Consider the following 6964-nt stretch of genomic DNA (forward strand, 5'->3'; position numbering starts at 1 on the left):
CTATCCATCCCCACAAACCCCCCCACACTCCCACACCCCACATACCCACACACCCACAGTCCCCCACAAACTGATACCCACCCCCCCATGCCCTCAACCCCTCCACAGTATACAAGAGTAAGATTTCATTTTAAGCTATTGTGCAATCAGCTTTGTGTGCACTACACAAACACATGTAAATCAGGAAAAAAAATTTTTTAATCAAATTAATGAATGTAAATGTTTGATTTTTAGAATATAATTTGGTATTTTTCTGGTTCTGAGATGGCAAAACCCCTTGCTGAAAGGAGCATTTCTGGGGGCAAGGGAAGGGACTTCTGGTGACAAAGGTTGGGGGTGACAGGGTGGGACTTCTGGGCCCAAGATGGTGACCAGGGGGCAGGGCACCTGTCAAGGGATGGGGCTACCCATGTGTCCCTTGACAGCTTGCCAAAACTCGATAAGCGGCCCTCCACTCAAAATAATTGCCCGCCCCTGACTTTTATGGTAAATCTTGAGCCTTCTGACTTTGAACTAATATCATGCATAGCTTCTTTGGGGCATCTGAACCGCCATGTCTCTGGGCCTGGGGCTTGCATGTAGGATTCCTTCCTGGATTTGGGGAATATCTGATGGCCCAGACCAATGGTTCTCAGAGGAAGAATACTTATCTGATGATAGAGCTACACAAACTTGATGGTTGAGCTCTGCTCAGTCAAATTTTGGAACTTGACTATTGCGCTTTGCCCAATTGAATCTGGAACTGATTTGGCCCTTGAAACCATTTTTTTTTTAAAGTTTCTACTGTATATAAGGGGGAGCCAAAGTACTAGTTAATAGTGTGTTTATGGAGTACTTGTGCTAAACTTCTAGCAGTTTCCAAAAAGGTAAAATGCATTAATTTTGGATGAATTAAGTCTATGGGTGTGCATAGTAATTTGCCTGCATGCAAATTACTACCTTCATGTTTTTTTTTCAAATCAGTGTTTTCAAATTTGCCCCTTACTTCCGTGACTCAGAGAGAGCTGGGTGTGACAGTAAGGAGGAGAAGAAGGGTGTGCAGAGGGCAAGGGGACCACTTGACCCCTCCCCCATTTATTTTCCCTGCTGTAGCAGTGGGAGGGGGACAAATTCCAGGCAAACCTCCAACAATTAGATTCTATACCTGGAAAATTATAACAAATTTATAAATTTTCCATATATAGAATCTAATTATTGGTGGGGGGTTAATCTTATAATCAGGATCATCTAATATTCAAGTAAATATGGTATCTTCTCTTCCTCATAGTTTTTGAGTACCTTAGGGAAGATTTAATCTGCTGGCCTGATACTTGTGTATCCTCAAAATTGCATGGGCACAGGGAAGCTTATAGCTGCACAATTGTTCTGCTAATGTTGTACAACTTTTTGTCCTCCTCCTCCCCCACTGGAATCTTGAGACTGGTTTCATTTTTGTAACAAAACTGGGGAGAGGGGCACGGAAAAATTGAAGCAGTTGTACCAGCTGCCTGCCGCCAGCATCCTGTCAGAAACACAGCCACTGAGTCTCTGTTGACACTGCCTCCTGAGTCTCTGTTGCCCTGGATGCTTGGAATTCAGGTTACTCCTCTGAGTATCATCATTTCATATAAGGAATAGTTAGACAGAGCTAGATAGAATTATTAAAGCACTTTACAATCTTTTAGTACTTAGCTAATAGGGGTGTGTGAAATGGGCCATATTCGATTTGGATTCAGCCCAAATCGAGGACAGTGATTCAGTTTGGATCACTGTCCCAATTTGGATTCAGCCAAATCTGAATCTGAAATTTCAATGCTGATTCAGAGAATCAGTGATTCAGCCGTAGACACAGATTTAAATGTTTTTTCTACATACCTCAAGGTACCAGGCATGGCTCATGAATGCTGTGATGGTGGCACGGATGGAACATCCCACCGGAGTGCAGGAGTCCCCCCTTACAACCCCCCAGCTTGGCAATTGGCCGCGGGTAGACCCTGGGTGCCTCCCCAGAACCAGGAGGCACCAGTTGCTGAGCTGAGCGAGTGTGGGTGCGCCCCCCAGCACGCCCCCTGGCAGACCCGGAAGTGGACTGGATGTGCTTTTGGTTCACTTCTGGCTCTTGTGCTGAATGCACTGGGGCTTCCCTACACTCCTGCGGGATACTCTATCTGCTCCAGCATCTCAGCATTCACAAGCCACCTGGTACCTTGAGGTATGTAGAAAAAACAGTTAAAGCTGTCTGTGTCCGAATTGTCAAATCTCTCCGAATCGATTCGGAGGGTTCCGATTCAGTTCAGTGAGATTAAAGTGTCTCCTGATTTGATTTGGATTCAGAGATTCGGCTGCCAAATTGGGCCAAATCTTCACCGAAGCGGCAACCGAAGTTTCACACAGCCCTACTAGCTAATGAGAGAGAATTAATTATATACATATTTACATTATGTAATTACAGCACTAACAATCATTACATCATTATTTCAGTGATTGGACATAGGAATTGCCATTGTGGGCACTGGCAGAAGTGATGTTTGTCACACAATCAGCCCCTTGCAAGTGCTCTCCAGCCATGCCCTGGCAGAATTGCATAATTACAGGGCACTTTAAAAGTGCCTGATCACACAACAAATTAACCCTCATTTAATGAGGGTTCAGAAGAAGGTACTCCAAAGTCAATTGCCTTCATTAACCTCTGTTTGTCACTGCACATGAGCTACATGTCTCCAGCCTCTCTCCCCTAACCCCCTTCTCCACCCCCAGAGCTGTCTGCAGGATGGTAGGGGGAGAAGGGAGGGAAGGGAGCTCCGGTCTGGAGTTTGGCCAGCCTGCCAAACCCCACTGAAGGGGGGTGGGTAGATTGGAGACCCCCTGAGGTAGAGGGCTCCAGTCTACCTGCACCCCCCACTCCAGTGCAAGCTAGGCAAACCTCAAACTGGAGCTCCCTTCCATCCCTTCTTGCCCTCTCATTCTGGAGACAGCACCAAAGCTGGGGGGAGAGGGCGTGATTAGGAGAGAAAGGCTGCAGACATGTAGCTCCTCCTGAATCAGCTCCAAAGTGGAGCTTGATCCCCTCCCTCCTACCCTCCACAACCCAACAACAAATGTCTGTGGTCAGGGAGCACTGTAAATCATGGCACTTTCTGTGAAGCGCCATGAGTTACAGTGGGGAGCTCTGCATCTGTCAGCACCCAACAACTTGAGGTCATTCTATTCCATTATCCTACCTGTAGTACCAGATACTTGAAAAACAATGAGAGGAGCTTTGCAGTTGGCCTGTAGGTAATAACCTCCACCTAGAGAAGGATTTCTGTCTAAATGCAATGTTTTAGAGATTGGTTTATGTTTCTAAACCACTTTATGTTTAATGTTTACTGTTATAATTCTGTATATTCTTGTTATCCATATAAATAGCTAACACTTATTTAATCCTGCTAAGGTGCTGGCTACAATGATATATCTTGGCAGTGATTTCCACAAGCTAATTTTATGTTGTATAAAAAAAAAAAAAGTACTTCCTGATATCACTTTAGAAATTGCCATTCAATTTCAGTTTAATGGAATCCTTGTTCTTTTACTGTGAAAATTTTGCCATATGTTAGGTGAATTCTTTTATTATGACCCTTCTTATTCCTCTTTTCTTTTGGGTGAGCATATTCCTAACCATTCTACTGTCATTTTTAATGCTCCTAATCATTCTACTCACCCTTCTACAAGCTTCTTTTAATTCTGCTACACCCTTTTTGATTATTATAATTGCACACAGTTACAGGTAAGGACATTACATTTATTTAAATAATAAAATTATAATATTTTCTGACCTTTCATCCATCCAATTTCTTATGCATCCTTATATTTCATTTGTTTTTCCACCACTGCTGCATATTGAGCAAAGGACTTTTCTCCACTGTCTACAAATAAAAGATCATGCTATATAAAGGTCTAATCATCCAGGCTTCTGCAAGGAAAAATCAAACCTTGCTAATCTGTTAACATTTTACAGTGTGTCATTAAAATAGTAGATAAAATAGAAACAAGTGGCATAATTTATTTAGACTTTCAAAATGTCTTTGTCCAGGTCTCTTACTACCTGCTGCTAGAGAGACTAAGTCGTCAGGGAATGAAGTACACAATTCTCATGGGGATCAGAAACTAGTGGAGAACCAGTAAACAAAGAGTAGAGAGTAGAGAGGTGAGGCAAGACAAAACAGAGAGGATCTTCAGAGAGATTTAAACAAGGTAAGGGAATGGACAAAATGATGGCAGGTGAAATGGAATGCTGACAAATGCAAAGTAGTGCACATTTGAGGGAATAATCTGAACTGCTCAGTTACTGTGCTGTTTTTTAAACTAGCTATATCAACTCTCTATCAACTGCATCAACACAATGGACATCACTGTGGACAGCTAATGTATATCTTGGTACTGAAAAGTATACTCCTTTCTTATGATTCTCACATACTCCTCTCTTTTACGCCCATGGGTGGACCCAGGAGGGAGGTATAGTCATACCTTCTGCAGCTCTATGGCACATGTACACTGAGGTCTCTGAGATCACCAGCCTGTTAGTACAGCTCCTGCTGGAACTCCATGTGTGCAGTGAACTTTCTGAGCTCACAATGTGAGTTTTTACATAGCTCAGAAGCCCAGGGGGTGAACACTGCCACTATTTGCCCTCTTTCCTCTCTTCCCACTGAATTCAGTGTCAGGGGAAAAGGGCGGGGGATGAGTGGGAGGGGATGAGTGGCAGCAGTGATCACTCTGGACCTGAGGAGCTCTTAGGAGCTGTGCTGACGTGTGCAGGTGCCACAGCAGTGATGGGGGTGCATTCCTCCCTAGATTCACCCCTGTAGCCATATTGTATTGTTTTATAACAGCTGAATTGTGCTTAGGCTACTAGTAGCTACAAGAATAGAAGAACTTGGGCTCAAGTTTTGTGCTGGCATAACTTTAATCATAGGCCAAAAATTACCCCAGCAGAGAATCTGCACAAACCATGATACCCTAGTAGTTTTCATAATTCTTTATTTCCAGCAGGGCTCTGATCCACTTAAATACCGTGGGCATGTCTACATGAGATGCTTAATGCACAGTAGCCTAATAACACTGTGCAGTAGCGTGCCAGGCAAGAACTGTGCTAATATGTTACTGTGCAGTAGTATTAGGCTACTGTACAATAAGCATCACTAAAAACCTGTGCGCTGGCACTACTATGCAGTAACTCTAGCTACTGTGCATTTAGTTAGTACTTCATTAAGCAAGTACTAAATTAAATGTTCAGTAACTACTGTGCACTAATGAACATGTAGATGCACACAGTGCTTTGTTTAGTCTATATCAGAGCTGTCCAGTTGGCTGTCCAGGAACCCCTGCAGCCATGTCTCCTACTGCTGGGTGGTGAAAGGGAGCCCAGGGAGGAGCTGCACAATGCCAGCACTGCCCATGCACTGAGAGACCACTCACTGTGAGTGCAGCTTGCACAGTAGTGGGTGGTGTTTCACAAGACATCCATGAGCAGGATGGATACCATTGGTATTGCCTGTGCAGTGGGGGTACCCCGGGAGAGTATAGGCTGTCAGCACTGCCCACATGGAGGAGGATGTCTCAGTGTATGCCTTGCATAATGTGTGACCCTGGCTGCACTGAAGTTGGACAGCCCTAGTCAATATCACCAGTGTCTCTTCTGTAGCTTCTCAGTGTGTGCGTCTTTGCATCCAGCAAAGATCATAGGAAATTCCATGTACTCTTTGTTGCAAGGAATCAACTTTCTGTGAGAAATCCTTGGTTAGCGTAAATCAACAGGATTCAGATGTTGATATATAGTTTGACTGGTTTACAGCATTTGAGGTTCTGATCTTCTGCTTCTCTGGCACTTCCATTTTCACAAAGTGGGAGGTGGTTCTCTGCTGCTCTTGTGTATGGGATAGCAAGATATTTGTACATGGATGATGACTGAGGACCTCAGCTGTTATATCATCCTTCCCTGCAATAAGGTTTTAGAGATGATGCTTGCAAATGGCCAAATTGGTGAAGCTCCTTTGACTTGACTTTACTGGAACTACACTGATTAACTCCAGTTAAGTTAACTCAGCTAGGGTGGGATTGGGGGGCTGTAGATCTCTTCCATATAGAAGACAAGGAAGAACTGCTACCATCATGCCACAGAGGTGCACACTGGACTTGAGGATATATGCAAATAATGGGCAAAAGAGTATTCAGTAAAACTGTTGGGAATGTAGTGAAAAAGCAGCCTTATGCAGAGGGCTGGTTGTTTGTTAGTTCATGGTTTCAGTCCGTGGCTAAATAGAACTTCTTCACTGTTGAAATGTCACTCTAAAGCAAGTAGGTTCTGCTCCTGCATGGCACAAAACTGTTCTATCGTTTGTGCTACTCCACATTAAGCTGCTGGCTTAGGGAGGCTTATTTTATATGTATCCGGTAGATCTCCAGCTTCTGTAACAGTTCCTATGGGGCTGTAAGTAGAGCAAATTCAAGTGGCTCTAACTCAAGACAGGAAATCAGCTCAGAATAGAAAATCCAAGGGTCTTGATAATGTCTCCTCAGCTGTAACAAGCACTCAGCTGCAGCCAAGAATCTGGTCCTTGTGTTTAAATTAGAAACAACACTGGTAACATTGGGCACCTGCATCATAAGTTTCTGCCAGCACTGAACATAATTAAGAATATTGATACAAACTGTGGTCTTCCTATAAAGGAAAACTCTACTACTGTGCATCAGACTAAGGAGAGTGGGTAGCTAAAAGGGAAGATGGATGGCTCTGAAAAAGGGAGACACATCTCAGTAGTAGAAACCCATCAAAATGTACAAACCAGAGTGTGAACTTCAGTTTTCCCAGCAGGCGAGCTCCTGAACTTCTGCACCTTGCCTCTTCAGTGACCCTCACCTCAGTAATCCTCCTCATTCCAAAGCAGCCTCACACTCATGCCTGGTCACCTTCTATCGAATCAAAGTGAGAAAATAAGATGGCGTT

Source organism: Alligator mississippiensis, chromosome 5 (assembly GCF_030867095.1).
Source record: "Alligator mississippiensis isolate rAllMis1 chromosome 5, rAllMis1, whole genome shotgun sequence".
Taxonomy (NCBI): Eukaryota; Metazoa; Chordata; order Crocodylia; family Alligatoridae; genus Alligator; species Alligator mississippiensis.